The sequence below is a fragment of the Protopterus annectens genome, chromosome 13.part0 (genome assembly GCF_019279795.1).
Source record: "Protopterus annectens isolate FY-2018-M chromosome 13.part0, PAN1.0, whole genome shotgun sequence".
Lineage (NCBI taxonomy): Eukaryota > Metazoa > Chordata > Ceratodontiformes > Protopteridae > Protopterus > Protopterus annectens.
Window position 1 is genome coordinate 575,293,292 of NC_056747.1, and position 18,853 is coordinate 575,312,144.

Here is an 18,853-nt window from a genome sequence, read left to right on the forward strand (position 1 = left end):
CCATTCATGTTCTGTTCCAGCGGAGTTGGTCCTGAGGGCTCTAGGGTCCATGGCTTCGTCGATAGCACTTCTTCCTCTTGCCAGACTCAATATGCGCATTCTACAGTGGACGCTCTTAGTACAGTGGTCATACCTTGCTCTCCCCATGCATCATCCCATAGCGATCAGCAAGGCTTGCAAGCGGTCCCTCTTGTGGTGGCTCCACTCCCCGGATCTCCACGAGGGTCGCCCATTTTGTGCTTCTCCCCTCTCGCCACGGTGACCACGGACGCCTCCCGCCTCGGGTGGGGGCACTTTGAGCGGACAGTCCAAGGCACGTGGAACGATTCAGAGACCTTACTGCATATCAATGTTCTAGAGATGAGAGCAGTGCTCTTAGCGTTGCTAGCACTTCAGGACTTTCTTCCCTTGGGAACAATTGCGATTCAATCGGACAATATGTCTGTTGTCTGGTACATCAACAAGCAAGGGGAACAAGGTCTTACCCTCTTTGTCGAGAGGCCATGAGAGTTTGGGAATGGGCAATCTCCACCAATCGCTTTCTCATAGCAACGCATTCCGGTCGGTCCAACATCCTAGCGGACAAGCTCAGTCGCACCATTCTGACCCCTTACGAGTGGTCTCTCAATTGTCAAGTAGCGAACGCATATTCGCACGGTGGGGAACCCTTCCTGCGATCTTTTGCTTCTCCCTCAAACACCAAGTGCGACAGTTTTTCGCTCTAATACCTCCTCCCGGAGGTACCCCAAGAGACGCTCTGGTGCATGCTTGGCCACCCGGTCTTCTGTATGCCTATCCACCCTTGCCTCTGATGCTGCAAGTTCTTCAGAAAGCTTCTCGGGTGGGTTGCAGAATGATTCTCATTGCTCCATTCTGGCCTCGACAGATCTGGTTCCCCTTCCTAAGGTCTCACTCGGTGAATCCTCCTTGGATTCTGGATCCCATCCCGGATCTGATATCCCATCCATCCTGCATTCCTCCTCCGAACCTGGACAACCTGAAGCTGACTGCTTGGCTGCTCCAGTTCCACTCTTGATAAGGACTCCCGGTATTTCTTCACCGGTAAAGGCTATTTTAGTGGCGGCTCATAAACCATCCACTAGAAAGGTTTACCGAAGCAAATGGAAACGTTTCTCTGTGTGGGCGGAGCGGCAAGGCCTGAATCCCTTCACGGTTCCTCTTCCTGTAGTGCTTGATTTTCTAACCTCTCTTTTTAATGATGGTGCCAGCAGTTCCACAGTCAAAGTTCAACTGGCGGCAATTTCTCACTATCACATTGGTCAAGATTCTATCCCTCTTATGTCAGCCAAATTGTGTAAAACATTTCTTAAAGGTACTTTCCTTCTTAGGCCCCCTATAAAACAAGCAGTTCCTCCTTGGGACCTTTCTTTGGTCCTGCAGGCCTTGACCGCTCCTCCTTTTGAGCCCGCGGCTACGGTGGATCTCAAATTTTTGTCCTACAAGACAGCCTTTTTGGTAGCCATTACTTCAGCCAGGAGAGTTTCTGAACTTCAAGCTTTGTCAGCTAAACCTCCTTACTTGGTATTTCATCCGGACCGTGTCTCCCTCAGGACCAACCCGTCCTTCCTTCCTAAAATCGCTTCTGAAGCAAACATCAATCAGTCCATTAACCTCCCTGTTTTCTTCCCTAAGTATGAAAACAAAGGTGAATATAAGCTACACTCATTAGATGTTCACAGGCAACTTAGATTTTATCTCAACAGGACAGCTGGTCATAGGCAATCCGACCAGCTGTTCATTTCCTTTGCAAAATTCAATTTGGGCAAGCCAATTTCTAAAGTTTCTCTGTCCCGCTGGATTTCACAATGCATTTTATTGGCTTATCAAGCGTCAGGAAGGCCCGCACCGGGGGGTGTTCATGCTCATTCAACCCGGTCAGTATCTACCTCGGCAGCCTTCAAGGCTAGGATTCCTCTAGATGATATTTGTGCAGCAGCCACGTGGGCTTCATCTCATACATTTATTTCTCACTATAAGTTGGATCTTGCATCTAGGGGTAGAGCATCCTTTGGCTCCGCGGTGCTCCGGAATATCCTTCCATGATGGCCGCCCAAGATTCAGGTAGCTGGGGACTCTGTCCCACAGGTTGCAGACAAATGAATCTCCTACTTCAGATTTAGAAGTTATGTACTCACCATAACGTTCCATCTGAGTAGGTGTATTCATTTGTCTGCAACCATCCCGCCCTCCTATCCCCCTGGCCTTTCAGTTTCCTGCATATTCCTTGTTACCCTTTTTAGGGTATTGTTGCTTTGGCAAACTCGATCTGAGGTCATGAGGGTAGAGCAGGGCATTATGGGTGAGGGGAGGAGCTGAGAGCTTGGATCCATAGCTGGATAACCATGCCGGTTCGGATCCGATGTCGGATCCATAACCCACAGGTTGCAGACAAATGAATACACCTACTCAGATGGAACGTTATGGTGAGTACATAACTTCTAATTTTCTCGATTTCTTCCCCTCATTTTCAGTTCTCTGCTTTTGCCCTCAGGGCTTTCTATAGCCTCAAGGGTGTTCACCAAATGTCTAACCCCTCTAGTCACCTTTTCCAGGCTTCAGGGCACTCCGATAGAGTGGATATGAAAAGTGTACACACCTCTAGTTTATGATTTAAAAAAAAATTAGACCACAATAAATAATTTCAAAACTTTTCCCACCTTTTAATCTGACCTATAGCCTGTACAATTCAATTTAAAAACAAACCGATCTGTTAGGGGAAAAATATAAAAAAATAAAAAACGTACAATAAGCTGATTGCTTAAGTGTGCACACCCTTAAACTGATACTTTGTCGAAACACCTTTTGATTTAATTACAACATTCAGTCTTCTTAGGTAGGAGTCTGTCAGCATGGCACATCTTGGCAATATTTGCCCACTCTTCCTTGCAAAAGCACTCCAAATCTGTCCTAGTCTGAGGGCATCTCTTGTGCACAGCCCTCTTCAGGTTACCCCCACATATTTTCTATTGGGTTTAGGTCTGGGCTCTGGCTGGTCCATTCCTAAACTTTAATTTTCTTTTGGTGAAGCCATTCTTTTGTTAATTTGGATGTATGCTTGGGGTCATTGTCGTGTTGAACGGTGAAATTCCTCTTCATCTTCAGATTTCTAGCAGATGCCTGATGGTTTTGGGCCAAAAGTGACTGGTATTTGGAACTGTTCATAATTCCCTCCACCGTGACTAAAGCCCCAGTTCCAGTTGAAGAAAAGCAACCCCAAAGCATGATACTGCCACCACCATGCTTCGCATCACCAAAAGAACACTATCCCCACGGTGAAGTGTTACGTTTGCGCCAAATGTACCTTTTGGAATTGTGGCCAAAAAGTTCAACCTTGGTCTTGTCAGACTATAACACATTTTCCCACATGCGTTTGAGCGACTTGATGTATTGCTTTGCAAATGTTAGCCAGGCCTGGATGTTTTTCTGTGTAAGAAAAGGCTTCTGTCTTGCAACACTACCCCCACAGTCCCAGACATATGGAGAATACAGGAGATTGTTGTCACGTAGTACACAACCAGTACTTGCCAGAAATTCTTGCAGCTCTCTTCATTGTTGCTGTAGGTCTCTTGGCAGCTTCCCCTAACCAGCTTTCATCTTGTCTTTTCATCAGTTTTGGAGAGGGACGTCCAGTTCTTTGCAATGTCACTGTTGTCCCATATTTTCTCCACTTTTTGATTACTGTCTTCGCTTTGTTCCATGGTATATCCAATGCTATGGAAATATTTTTGTACCCTTCTCCTGACTGATGCCATTCAAGAATGAGATCCCTTTTTTATGCTTTGTAAGCTGTCTGCGAACCATGGCTTTTGCTGTAGCGGGCAACTGAGTAAATGTCTAGGAAAGTCCTACTAGGACAGCGGAACTTTATTTGGGGTTAATCAGAGTCTCTAGTTGATGGCAGGTGTGTACCCAAGAAGACTGAATGCTGCAATTAAGTCAAAGGTGCTTCAACAAAGTATTAGTTTAAGGGTGTGCACACTTATGCAACCAGCTTATTGTACGTTTTTTATTTTTTTCCCCTAACAGATATGTTTTTCAATTGAATTGTACAGGTTATAGGTCACATTAAAGGTGGGAAAAGTTTTGAAATGATTTACTGTGGTTTCATTTTTTATATATCTCAAAAACCTGGCATTTTAACAGGGGTGCACACTTTTTATATCCACTGTACTTCCTTAACTGGACAACCTCTTGCTGCACGCTCCATCTCATTCCAAGCTGGTGCAGGATCTTCAGTTTACCCGGCTTCTTTTGCACAGCCTGGGGTTCACAATCATTTTTCAGAAGTCAGTGCTGACTCTGTCTTAGGATCATGTTTTCCTAGGCTGCAGATTCCAGACTTTTCCAATGCTAACATCTCTTCCTGCCTTCAAGGTTTTGTCCCTTACAAATGATTTTCTGTCCCTGCTCCGTCTGCCTTCCTTCCAGGCAGGGAACTTCTCAGAGCCCTGGGGATCGTGGCCTCCACTATCCCTATACCTCTCTGCACCAGGCTTCGTATGAGGAAGTTTCACTGGTGCCTAAAATCAATGTGGCTTCAACATGTGCATCTGCTGGGGCATCTCAGTCCTCTACTTCCTTGTCTCAAACTGAAACATCAGTGGTGGATTTGGCAGCTATCTGTCAGTCCGAGTTGCTCTTCTCACCCTCCTCCGCTATCTCATGAAATATTCACAAAAGCATCAGAACTGCTTCAGGCACCTGAAGTTGCATGACCTTTGGTCCCCTCAGCAGGGGGCCGATCACATCAATATCAAGAAAATGAGGGCTCTCATTTTGGCTCTTCAGGCTTTCCATGTGCTGTGGGTCTTGGGTCCATTGAAAGTTTATAATGACAATACCACAGTCATATGGTACACCAACAAACAAGGGAGCACAAGGTCTTACCTTCTTTACAGGTTAGCCCTTTAGGCATGGAGAGTAGCCATCAGTCTGCAGGTCATTCTACAGGCAGTCTGTATACCTTCAGAGCTCAGTCTTGTGGCAGATTTTCTCATCAGGTCCGGGACACAGCCTCACAAACTGGTGCTTCGTATGGATATGTTTTTAGACATTATCATTGATGGGGGGTATTCCTCGAGTAGGTCTTTGCCTCCCCTCTGAACAGGCAACTCCCTCATTTCTGTTCCAGAGTCACAAGCACCTTGGCTTGGAAGGTGGACTCCATGTCTTTCTGTTGGAATGGAATGTTCCTGTATGCCTTTCCTCCCCTTTCTGTTCTTCTAAGGGTCCTTCACAAAATTGAAAAGGTCTCTAAAAATTCTTGTTGGTGACTCCCTTTTATAGGTTCATAGGTAGGTACTAGGCTATCGGCCCGAGGGCCAAAGCAAGCCTAGCCAACAGTGTATTGACTTTCGCCACCCATGTAGTATTAAATTCCTGTCCCTCTATCGAGCATAATCCCAGGGGTGAATTTTTGATCACCCATCCACTTATCAAGGTTTTCTTGAAGAGTGCTAATGATGAGCTTTGTTTGATGTAGATGGGAATTTTGTTTCTGAGCATGGGAAGTCTCTAGGACAAGAATCTATCCCTCCAGCATGTCCTATTTATTGTTGTGGTGAGGTTTAGGTCCCTAAAGTTTGTAGCTCGGGGAGACTGGGATTTCTTTAAGTGGAGCATGTCCATCAATTCTGGGTTTGACATAGCTTTGTATGTCAGGCAGAGGTCTCCTCTGAGTAAGCGGTATGTGACTGAGTAGAGTTGGAGTTTCTTGAGCCGGTCTGCATAGGGCAACTGTTTGAGGCCAGCAATCCTCTTGGTGGGGTACTTTTGGGGGCTCTCCAGTTGTTCTAGGTGTCTTGCGAGGTATATCTCAAACTGGGCATTGTATTCAATGAGGGCGTCTGATAAGTGATTGAGCAGAGGGGAACGACTACTTCCTTATTTCTAGATGCAAACCCTTTTGTGATTAGGTGGGCCACGTAGAAAGAGTTTCTGACCACTGTGGCAATGTGGTTATCAAAGGAGAGGTTACTCTCCACTTGGGTCCCAAGGTCTCTTGTTGCACTTTGTGTTAAGTGAACTTCCCCGTTTGGTAATTCATAGGTACAGTGTTTTTGCCAAAGGGGATAACAATGCACTTTTTGGCGTTTAGCTTGAAGTCATGATTTTGCCACCAGGTGTCTCTCGATGAGGCCCTTTTGCAAGATGTCTACGTCTGTAGGGGAATCGATAATGGCACCCAGTTTGCGGTCATTTGCAAACTTGGTTAGCCATAGACCCTCTGTGTTCACTTGCACTTCAGAGAAGCATATACCAAACAGGAGAGGTCCCAAGACTGAACCCTGGGGCACTCCACTTGTCACTGGTTTGGAGTCTGATCTGGAGTCTGCAACTCTCACCATGTGGGTTCTGTTCGTGAGCCATTTGGCCACCCATCTTGTGACAAACTCATCAACCTTAACATAAATCCTTATCTACGATTCCTGAATGGGGGATAGTGTCAAAGGCTTTTGCGAGGTCCAGGTAGGCTGTGTGGACCACCTTGCCCTCGTCTATGGCCTTGGTAACGGTTTCAAAGAAGTCTACCAGGTTTAGGAGACATGATCTACCTTTCACAAATCCGAATTGGGTAGTAGCGTCCAAAGTTTTGGAGGTTACCAATGTCTTTGTTTGAGTTCCATGATGATACGCTCCATAGCTTTGCAGACCAGGCTTGTCAGGCTAATAAGTCAATAGTTCCCGGGGTCTGTGGTGGTTCTTCCTTTGTGGAGTGAGGTAACCATTGCTGTACGCCATTCCATGGGCACATAGCCTGTGGTGAGTCTGTGATTGAACATGGAGTTTAGGTGGGGGGCTAGTTCATTTTGGAGTTGATGCAAGACGCAGCTTGGGATGTTGTCTGGTCCCATTGATGTTGTATTTTTGGCTTTAGAGAGTACCAGGACCCTTTTTCAGTGGAGCTGCCACAGGTAGAACTGGTTCTCCCCCTTTTATTCCATCTAGACAGGGGCAGTTATCACAAGTTACCTCACTGCATGGATCTTCTCACACAGGGCAGTGGTACTGTCCTTCACCCTCATCTGTCCACTCTTCATTTGACGCCTTTGGGTGATAGGATTTTGATTCCTTTCTGACACTATTTTTCTGAGGACGTGCTAAGGGTCCTGCAAGAGGCCAGGAAACCCAGTACCAGAAAATTGTATATGTCCAAAATTGAGTAGATTTTCTGTTTGGTGTCGTAAGTATTACCAGGACCCCTTTTCAGTGGAGATGCTCTTGGTTTTTTCTTACCTGTGTGAGCTACCACATGCTGGCTTGGCATATTCTTCAGTGAAAGCCCACTTGTCAGTCATTTCTGCCTGAATGCCACTTACTCCTCCTTTGCCCTCAAGGTTTGAGGTCAAGCAGTTTCATAAAGGCATCTTTCATATTAGACCCCCAAGAAAGACCATTCCTCCTCCTTGGGATTGGGATTTTAATTTTGTCCTTGATGAACTGAATCGGACACCTTTTGAGCCTGCCACTTCTTTGTCGCATTGCACCTGGAAAACTGTTTTATTGGTTGCTTTAACCTCAACCAGAAGGGTTTCCGAACCACAGGCATTGATGGCTGTCCCTCCTTCCTTTGTTGTTTTTTTTCATAGAGATAGGGTGTCTGTCCATACAAATCCTTTTATGCCCAAGGTGATTAACAGGCTGTCGCTTAATCAGTCTATTCAGCTTCCTTCTTTTTTTTTTCTCTTCTTCATGCTTCGGATTTGCATAGACAGCTCCGATGTTTAGACAAAACAAAAGCCTTTCATAAATCTGATAAGCTTTTATTTTTATTTAACATTTGTTTACTGAGGAAGTCCGACTTGGAACAAAGCCAGTTTTCAGCGGAGGCCCGGGGAGAAATGCTCCAGTTGCATATCTTTGTTATCTTTTAAGCTTTTCATACCAGAATTTTAGGTTGGTTAGTTTGTAAGCAAACCATCTCCTCCTGGTTTTCCGAAGCCATTTCTTTTTGGTATTTTCTTGGTAAGCAGTTGTCTGCTTATGTGAGGACTCGTTGTACAAGAGCAGTGGCTTCCTCGGGGTTTTCTTCAAAGGTTTGTACACCAACTCCATCCTTGAAGCTCCTACTTGATCTTCGGTTCACACTTTCACAAAAAAATTACAAATTGGGTGTCATTTCCAGGGCAGGTTTCACCAAGGCTGTCCTGCATGGGTTGTGGAGGGCTCCTCCTTGCCTTCACTGTAGCTTTTGTACTCTCCCAGAGGTAATGAGTACTGCAGCACTGATATGGAAGGGTATAGTACAGTTATGTAAAATCTTACCATAACAGATGTCCTTTTCACTGTTGCAGTATTCACTCTTTCCCTCCCACTCCCTTTTCTCTTATTTTTGCAAGGGTGATATTTTTGTACTGGCCAAGAGGTTCCTTTATTTTTCTTCATTCCTTCCTTTTTCTGGATGTGCATGCCCTGCTTTCCACTGGGGGAGCCTAGTTCTCCTGGACACTTAAGTTCTGAGTTGGCAGCATATGCATGTCACCTGTATGCCCTATGCTTCTGCGGGGAGCATACGTCTGATGCATGAAAATCCCTAGGTAATAAACGTTTTGGTTTACTGGCTGGACATTAGGCTAAAACTTAGGAGATCCCAGAAGTGATGTCCTCCTTTTATACTATTGCAGTGTTCATCTACTGTTATAGTAAGACTTTACACAACTGTACTTTCTAGAGTATAGTTGTGTAATTTTTTGTTACCTGTTTCAACTGTATCCCAGCTGTAATTCTGAAAAAGAAACCACAAAAATCACTGTTCTCCTTTAAAATTGCTTTATTCAGGTGGGGATGAGCAAGGTCTCCTACACCCGCTGAACTTGTACACATTAACTTAAAGCTCACTATACCTCAAACAAAAGGGTACAATGAGACAGATGTTGGATTTAGTATATGTACGGCTGATTTTCGCACATTTTGTCTCGCTGATCTGAGATTTGAATTTCTGAGTCTTGGAATTTAAAACTGTTTCCATTCTGTCCCCTTTATATCATTATACTGAACTGACTTGTCTTACTACTGAACTTGTATACTACACAAAACTAGAGTTGTCTACTGCTTTTAGATCTTACTATTTTTTAATTAGTACTCCCTCTTCAGTCTTCATACTGTTTTATATTGAACTTGTGTACTCTGCTGAACAATAACTGTGCTAATTCTTTTGGATTAGACTGTGCTACATAATTTATTCCCTGTAGGTTCAACTATTTGCTGTGCAAATTCTTTTGGATTAGACTGTGCTACATAATTTATTCCCTGTAGGTTCAACTAGTTGCTGTATCACTGTTGGCACATTAATATATATCCTGTACAGGATTATTTATCTTCTGCCATTATCCTTTTCCAGTGGATCCCATTGCTAATAATGCTTCTGATTGCTGCTCCCTTTTAAATTGTCATATTAATAAGGCAGATCCCATCATCTTCGGCCCCTTTTCCCATTTTCTACATGGGGTCGGGTTATCGTGTTAACTGTCGCCATCTCTCTTGATTCAGTGCCATAATCCTGCCTTCTTCGACATTCATGCTTGATTGCTGCAGATCTTCTCTCACGCAATCCATCCCCGTTTGCTGGGAGTTCTCATTTCCTCTTACCTTCTTCCTGTCTGTCCCAAGTCATCTTCTTGGGACCTTGTCATATGCTTTCTTCAAGTCTAGGAATGGTCTCTTCCATCAGTCATCTCTAGCTTCTTCTCAACTGTTTGTCTCGCTGCAAACATTGGGTCATTTCTGCTGCATCCTGATCCATCTTGCATTCTACTACCCTAGGTATCCATTTATCAATCACCCTGTCCAGAACTTTCATGCATTGTGACAGGAGTTTGATACCTTTACTGCCCACAGTTGTGGATGGCCCCTTTGTTCCTGTACACTGACATGAGTGTGCTTATTTTCCAGTCATCTGTGATGTGCCTTTCTCCTCACACTGCTATGAGTACCCTCGGGAGATATGTCTCCACTATCTCACCCAGCATCTTTAGCATAGCTGCTGTGACCACATCTGAGCCTGTTGCCTTCCCTGACTTCATTTACCTTAGTGCTATTCATACTACTTGTAGGATGGACTCCTCTTCTGTCATCATAGCCTATGTCTGGGACAGTACAGCTTCTGTGGGGTTTCCTTCATTCAGAAGCTGCTGGAAATGCTCCTTCCTTTTGCCTTTGATCTCCTGTGGACTGGTGAGCAGGTTGTTGCTGGCATCCCTTATGAAGGGTGACTGACTATGTCTATCTTTGTCTTGATAGTTTTTGTACTACTTACTGAGTCACTTTCAAGAAGCTGGTAGAGTGCCTCAGATGCCCTGTTCTTTGCTATTGCAACTCCTTTCTTAGCTTCTTTGTTGGCTAACTAGTATGCCTTCCTAGCCTGGTCTCTCTCTATCTTACACTTTTCCCTGCACTCCTTTCTTTTGACTTCCTGGATGTCTGCATTCCACCACCAAATTTCCTTATGTACCTTATTTCCATACCTGGGTTAGCCACATATCAGTTCTGTAGTCCTCACACATGCTGTTTTGAGGTGCTGCCATTCTTCTTCAACTCCTTATTTCCTTCTCTTGAGGTTCTAGAGCCCTGAGCAATTCCTTGAACATTTGTACTTTTTGTCCAGTCAACTTCCAGGTCTTCAGCATGGTCTGTGTTGACTTTAGAGACTTCTGTGACCACTGCTTGCAGGTAATTGTGACAACCAGGGGTTTCTGCTGTGGCTCAACTGTTTCACTGGGATGAAATTGTAATCATTAATTCTACCCTGTTGCCCTTTCCTTACTAGGAGGAAGTCTACCTGAGTTGCATGTTGGCTACTCTTGTATGTGATCTTGTGACTGTTTCTCTTTCTGAACCATGTGTTTGCTACTATTAAGCCATTTGCTAGACAGAAGTCTACAATGGCCTTGCCTTCTTTATTCCTGTTGCCCTACCTACACATGTGGACCCAGACAGTCCTTCTATCCTGCTCTCTGTCCTGGTATGTGCATTCAAGTTACTCATCTTCTGCTTTATCTACTAGGTCCTGCAACTGCTGTCTGAATGCGTTCTTTCCCTCAATTTCACAACCCTACTGTGGGGCTTAGGCTGAGATTATGAATACTGCCCTATCACTATGCTGGTATCTGACTGCCATGAGTCTGTCAGTAATACTGATGACATCCATCACTGCCTTTCGAAGACGCTCGTATCACCAAAATTTCCACACCATTTCTAGCCTGTCCTCCTCCTGAATAAGTAGACTCTTGATGCAAAGCCAAGTGGCTTCTCTGCACTGCCCTTGCAATTTGTCTGTTGGACAAAGACTATTCCTATCCACACCAAGTATAGTGAAAATTTTAATAACAAATCCCTATGGTGAAATGTCAGTTTAATATAACAAGGTAAAGAAATTGCTTAATGCTTATAAAAGAAGTCTCATTCTGTTTACATTAAGAGCTTTAAGGAAGCATTAGGAAGTTCAAAGCTGAATATGAACTTAAATAGCCAATAAGACCAAACACAACTAAAAGTATTGCTTTTAACTATATCAGGAAGTTAACACATGACAATTTTCAGAGCTAGTTCACAATAATGCTTCTTACTCTGATCCTAAGGAAATAGTTAATATCCTCGCTGAAAGATTTAGTTCAAATTTTACTCAATCCACAGTTATTACTATGCAGAGATTCAACAGTCACAACCATCCTCTTTAATTAGTATGGAGCAAGATCTGTCAAGCCTCTCAAAAGCAAAGAATACTGCATCTGTGGGCTCAGATAAATTGTTTGGCTTTTCTGAACTCGTACTTAAAATCTTTATTCTAAGCCTCTCCACTGGTTGTATTCCTGCAGCCAGGAACTGAAGGTGTAACCTAAAATTTTGGCCCAGTCTGTCTTGTATTGCCCTCCTTGAGGCTGGAGAGAAATTTTCAATATGGTTCATTGACCAGACTAGGCTTGAAGTAATCTGCATATTGATTTTCTAGTAACTTATGAATATATCTAGCACATCTTTTCTGTTTGCTGACTACATTGAATCGGCGTATTAATCCTGCCCTTGTAATTCAACTCCTATGGCAAACATGGAAACCTAGTCTACATCTATCCCTTCTGTTGCCAGCCTTGTTAGGTTTGACATGTAGAGACAGTACAGGAACTGCCTAATGCTCACCAGCAACCAACATGACATAATTTGGGAGAGGTCTGATTATCTGTATGCCTGGAGACTATGCTCTTACTTGTACCAGATGGTTGGTCAGCAATACAAGCTCACCTGTAACTTTAATAAATTTAGTGTCAACTTCACACCAGAAACTGTCTTTGAGGTGCCACAAATTCTTGTAGTCCCTTCCTCTCGCCCAAAACTTGTGTATTATGTCTAGATTCTGTGTCTCTCGTCTCACACATGCAAAATAAAAAATAACATCTTGACAGTATACCTGGTTGCTTAATCAAAAAGTGCCAAATTCTTTCTGTCTTCTGTTTGAGCCCTTCCTAAACTGTTCGGCTTGAGTATAACCAAAGTGTAGGTTATTGAGGTCAAGAAAACTTGTATCATTATACCCCCCCCCCCCCAATAAAGGGTGCTTCATATTTGATCCCAGGAAATAGACCCATCACACTAATTTACAAAGCTATGGAATGTATTGTAACTGATTTTATAAATTCCAGTATTTAAAAAACTTACTGCTTTAGATCCGCAACAGTATTGTTTTGTGAAAGGAAAATTGTGCTCTTAATTTTAACAACTTCAAGAAAGTTTTTGAAGATGTATAATGCTGCCTGGCAGTTTTTATACAGCATACCTGGGGCTGGCAAAGGGCTTTAACACTATTCTGTGTGCCAAAATGTAAATATTTATAGTATTGCATACAGATCTTTATGCTGAAAGATGGGTAGCAAACGGGCTGACAGAACTTACATAGTTAAACTACCAGATGCTACCTCTGTAAACAAAATATGGTTTTCTTTAGGGCTCATTAGTGGCACCTTTTTGTTTGGTATATGCTTCTTAGATCTGCAAAACACTAATCTGAACATATTGGCTACCACATTTTCTGATGACTAGAAGATGGATGCTCTCGTTCCCTCAGGATCTGGTACCACTTTACTACTCAAAGGGCTTAAGCCATACAAAAAAGGTGTATTAAAAATGGGCTTAAGAAGCAACATGGTCATCTTTGGTATATAAATCCTGAAAGCAACTTAAAGGAAAGGCAGCATCCCATTCCTGGCTGATGAAGTCTTCAGTGATCTGGACACCTTTGGAGACCACTCCCAATCTTTAACCACCACGAAGCAGCAGTAGTCTGGAAACCCTTGTGTCTAATCCAGATAGGAACTAAAGTTATCTCCTCCAAGTCAAAGCAAGTTGTTTTTCCTCTACTCTGCCTTGATCAGATTAATTATAAAAGATAGTGCCAACTTTTAACATGTGTTTATTAAACTAAATCACAGAGCTAGAAATTTCCCAGAGGTTCCTAATTAAAAAGATCACCAAATTAAAGATAAACAGCTACCAAGACGGGCAATTTGGGCTCACTCCCCTTACTCTGTCACTTACATCACTTGTATTTTCCTGCACAGTAATTTATATCTAGCATTCCATACTGTAAAAGCCTAACCCTCCATGATCTCCTACATCTCCTTAAAACAAATGGCTCCAGAAATAAGTACTTGAATCTCCATCAGCAACTAAGTGACACTCTGGAGGGATATGCATTTGTTACTAAGCACTTCCCCATACCTGGAATAATCTTTCATTACATACAAAACAGAGTCCGCTTTGATAATTGGATAGACTTCTAAAATTGATCCTGGATCTAACTTCTTTTGCCCTCTTTGGAGCAGGAGGTGCCTATGATGGTAGGTATTGGCAAAATGATTGATTGTTGGATAGGCCTTGCCTTGTAACCTTGCAAAGTTTATGAATCTATGAAACAGTGAGACTGAGGAAGTGTTGTATAAATGAAGCATCCATTTCACTTGCTCTGCAGTTTTTTTTAATTAATTTTATTTCATTTGTTGTATTTTAATGGAAATTGATACAGCTCAAAATGTTCTATCGGGATTTTTCTTTCTTACTGGGAATGGCCTTGGGAACAAACCAGAAAGGACCTGATATGTCATATTTTGTAATGTTTGTCGAGGAAGCCATCAATATATCAGACATTTTCTTTTTAACAGAAGGCAAGATTGCAGTATTTGCAAGTAAGATAAATGCATATTGCAAGCCAAAGGGGAAAAAAAAACACTATATGCGAGACATCAGTTTTTGTCAGAAATTATCATTGACTTAAATTTGGTGATTGGCTGAATACCTTTAACAAGGTAGAAGGATATATGGAAAAAAAATAATTGGCTAAGAACAGAAGCAGATTGCTAAGAGATTTAATATTGGGGGAAAAAAAGCCATAGATGTGTATTGTGTAAGTGAACTAATTGTGCAGTTTGAGGATTACTAAACTGTTTTGGAGATGAAGTCTAGAAATAAAAAGTAAATAAAAATTGCAGACAGCTTGCATAGTATTCAGGATAACATTTGATAACATATGAGCAAGAATAAATCCTTCTGCTGTGAAATAGTGACTCCCAGTGCATCCATACGTTACCTTTATGCCCTATACCATGCACGGGAAGCATACATGTGACATATGTCACCTGTAGATACTAAGGGATTTGGTATACTGTCTGTACATTTGGCTATCTTTAGCAGGAGATTCCTTAGGTAAGGAATACTGCAACAGTGAAGAGAAGGACATCTACTGTTGGGCTAAGATTTTACACAACTGTGCTTTCTTCCATGGCAGACAGAAATGGTATGGATTAGAAGTATGTAGAATTTCAACATCTGTATTTGTTAACAACTAATGCAAGTTAAATTTACTTCTGTGATGATCTTGCTCTTTTGGTGAATGCAGTTGTATGCTTTTGTCATCTTTGTAGAGATAGTGAACCTATAGCTTCAATAAGAAAAAGCTAGGACACACTTGTACATAATCCTTGAATAACTGAAAATATAAAAGTTGCAGTGTTCAGAAATGTGACACTTGTTTTTCAATGTTTGTTTCTGCAATTTCTTCTAATCTTCCAATCATTTTGTAGGTAGCAGTTCATCATTCTAAACTTCTTTAAATTTATTCTTCACATAAGACCACTCAGAAGTGTCAACTTTATATCTCTTTGAAACTGCAAATACAGCATTTAAATGTTCTCTTATTGTAGGCACATCTGTAATTACTGTTGTTTTTGGCAGAAGGATTTTATAATTACAATGTGTGCAGATCAGACTACCTCGCTTGGCATTCTGCAATAAAAGTGTCATAGGTGAAAAATTCATCTTTCATTCCAAAAATAGTTTCACATTTGGTTCAGTCTATTGTACTACGTTTTTTTTTATTGAGACTACCAAAATTGTGGAAAACACAAATTGTGATACTACAAGAAGGACTAATGATTTCAGAAAGTGTTTTTTATATCATTTAGAAAAGCTAAAGGTAGACTAGCCAATATACAGACTCTTAAGTGACCGGCTCACCATGTTGTGTTTTGCTATGATAAACTAAATAAACCTCCTGCAAGGCGCACAGTAAGAGCTCATTTCCATGATAACAGCTACACCCAGCATGTTTCCAAAATATTTTTGCAAGAGGCATTTTAGAAGCTGCCATGATGTTCATCATGTTTCACTGTTGCAGTCATTACTCTTGGGTGTTATCTTGCTGGCAGGCTACCCGCAGTCGGCCTGAATTCCAAAGTCTTGGTCCGGCGTCTGTTGCTGTCGCCTCTTCCCTGACGTCAGTGCGCCAGGGGTATAAAAGATGCAGCCGACACCATTTTCTTCAGTCTTTCTTGCCGTGCGGTGTCTGAAGCAAAAGCAGTTCGCAAGTGCCGGTTGGCCGACTCCTGAGATTTTCAAATCCGAATTTCAGAACCAAAGTCTTCATTAAAGCTATTGGGGAAACTTTTTTTTTCTTGCTCCAGACCGATGTAGAAAAAGTTAACAATTGTATTTCTTGTGGGAAGCAAATACCTCATAAGGATTTTCACTCTTACTGTATTCCTTGCCTAGGCCCTGACCATAATGTTGCTAGCTGTCGGTTTTGTGCTAGATTTAACCAACGCACTATAAAGCGTTGGTTCGATTTTGCATTTCATTACTTTGGCCAAAGGTTTAATTGTATAATGCCATCGGAACAGCCGACGACCGGAGTTTACAAAAAAAGCAAGGACAAGGAAAAGGATAGGCATACGAGGTCCAAAACAGACGAGGCCTCCTCTAGGCCAGTGTCCAGTTCACCGGTTATCAGTGAGGTGCTTTCGCAGCCCCTGGCGCCCGCTACCTCAGAGCCACAGGCTGCTTCTGACTCCCACGTGGAGCCGACTGGGCCTGTGGATACTCAAGGTATTGGACACTTGGAAATCATCCCCTCAGATGGGTCCGGAGCCGCTGAGCAGGCATCTGCTTCTGAGGGTGTCTTCAGACCTACACAGTTATATGTTAAACCATCTTCAGCTTCCAAGACAAAGACTAAAGCAGCTCTAAAGACAAAGGAACATGTACAGCATTCTCCTTCTCAGACTTCCATGCCTAAAAAACAGATGCTTAAAATGGCCGAAGACCTAATTACTTTGATCAGGGGTTCCCCATCCCCCTCCTGATAAGAGGCCTAGGCAAGAGACAGAATATGATTCTTCTCATCAGGTTTCTATTTCCTCTGATTCCTCTTCTGAACCGGATTATTCTATTCCTCCCTGTGAGGATTCTGATGCTGAAGAATCCATTCCTTCAGCCTCTCCTCCTGAGGATTATTCTTTTGGGGAAACCCTGCATACCATGAGGGAGCATTTCCACTGGGAGAGCCAAGATTACTCAGAATCTAAGAATAGGCTCAGAGACTTTCTTCTATTACCTCAGTACAAACCCCTTGCTATTCCACCTGTTCTAGACATTGTAGATGATGTATTTTCAGAGTCCCGCCTGTCCCCTGACTCTTTACCCCCTGCACCTGCTAAGCCTGACAGATACTACAGGGTCCCAGATTCTCATAAATTCCTGTATAAAAACCCCGCTGCTGACCCAGAAACTATATCTCAGGGTCCCAAAGGGGTCAAAGCTTCCACTGCAAAAAACCCTGTCCCCTCTGATAGGGATTCTAGGGCACTGGAAAGATGGGGGGAAAAAGATGTTCATCGTGCATACAGCTGCAGTAATTACAGATGGGTTATCCTGCCGTCAGGCGGGTCCTTAGTCGGCCGAATTCCAATGTCTAGGTCCGGCATCAGTTGTCGTCGCTTCTTCCCTGACGTCAGTGCGGCAGGAGTATAAAAGAGGCAGCAGATGCCATTTTCTTCAGTCTTTCTTGCCGCGCGGTGCCCGAAGCAGAAGCAGTTCGCAAGTGCCGGTCGGCCAGCTCCTGAGATTTACAAACAGTATTTCAGCCGAAGTCTTTTTTAAAGCTAAGTACCCCGTTGGGGAAACTTTTCTTGCCTCAGTCCGATGTCAGACAAAGTTAATAATTGCATTTCTTGTGGGAAGCAAATACCGCATAAGGATTTTCACTCTTTCTGTATACCTTGCTTAGGGCCAGACCACGACGTCTCGGCCTGCCGTTTCTGTGCTAGTTTCAACAAGCGCACTATTAAGCGCCAGGTGGAGTTCGCCCTTCATTATTTTGGCAAAAGATTTAATTATATCATGTTGTCGGATACACCGACGCCAGTTTTAGGAAAAAGACGCAAAGACAAGGATCGGCATCCGAGGTCCGCACCTAGTACTGAGACCACGCTAAGGCCGACTACTGGTTCTCAGCGAGGCGCCTACGCAAGCCCCTGACTACCGATGAAACTATTTTACCGGTGTCTTCAGTACCCGAGGTCGCAGGCTCCTCTGTCTCCATTCCCACTGCAGATACCGACGCCACTCTTGGCGGGGAAACCGAAAATTTAGTGAGGCCTGCCATTTCTGAAGGCGTCTTCAGGCCTACCACCTACTCTATTAAAGCCTTCACTAAATCTAAAGCTACCATCAAAACTAAAAAACAAGGCCTTCAGACCTCCTCCCAAGGCCCCATGCCTAAAAAACAGATGCTTAAAATGGCTGAGGATTTGATGACTCTCATCAGGGGTTCTCAACCCCCCTCTGACAAAAGACCCAGATTTGAGGAAGACTACCCTTCCTCAGACCAGCCTTCTTTTACCTCAGACCATTCTGAGGACCAGGATTATGCCTATTCCCCTTTTGAAGACTCTGATGCTGAGGAGTCTATTCCCTCAGTCTCTCCCCCCCCCCCCCCCCTGAGGACTACTCTTGTGGGGAAACCCTGCATACATTGAGGGAGCACTTCCACTGGGAAGGCCAAGATTACTCAGATTCCAAGAAAAGGCTCAGGGAATTTCTACTGCTACCCCAGCATAGGCCCCTGGCCATCCCTCCTGTTTTATATATTTTGGATGATGTGTACGCAGAAGCCAGTCTTAATCCAGATTCTTTACCTCCAGCCCCTGCTGACCGGTATTACCGGGTTTCTGATTCTCACCAGTTCCTTCATAAAAGCCATACTGCTGACCCAGAAACAATTTCACAGGGTCCCAAGGGGATAAAGGCCTCTACTGCTAAAAACCCTTTACCTTCAGAGAGATTCCGGAGCATTAGAAAGGTGGGGGGAAAAAGGTGTATACATCCACTTTAACCATGAGGGCATTAAACTGTCAATTTCATATGTTAAAGTACCAACAGTTTTTGTTATCCCAGCTGAAAAGCAAAATGACACAAACAGAACAGCCAGATTTGAAAGAGTTGCATGATTTGTTGCATGGAGCAGAGCAAGTGGGTAAACATACCTTGCAGTGTGGTTTTGATGCTTTAGAGG

The 18,853-nt window shown here is 43.3% G+C and overlaps 1 protein-coding gene across 2 annotated transcripts in view; it reads left to right on the forward strand.

Moving 5' to 3' along the window:
* RABGEF1 (RAB guanine nucleotide exchange factor 1) overlaps positions 1-18,853 on the forward strand; it is a 587,842-nt gene that overhangs the window by 278,804 nt on the left and 290,185 nt on the right. The window lies entirely within an intron of this gene.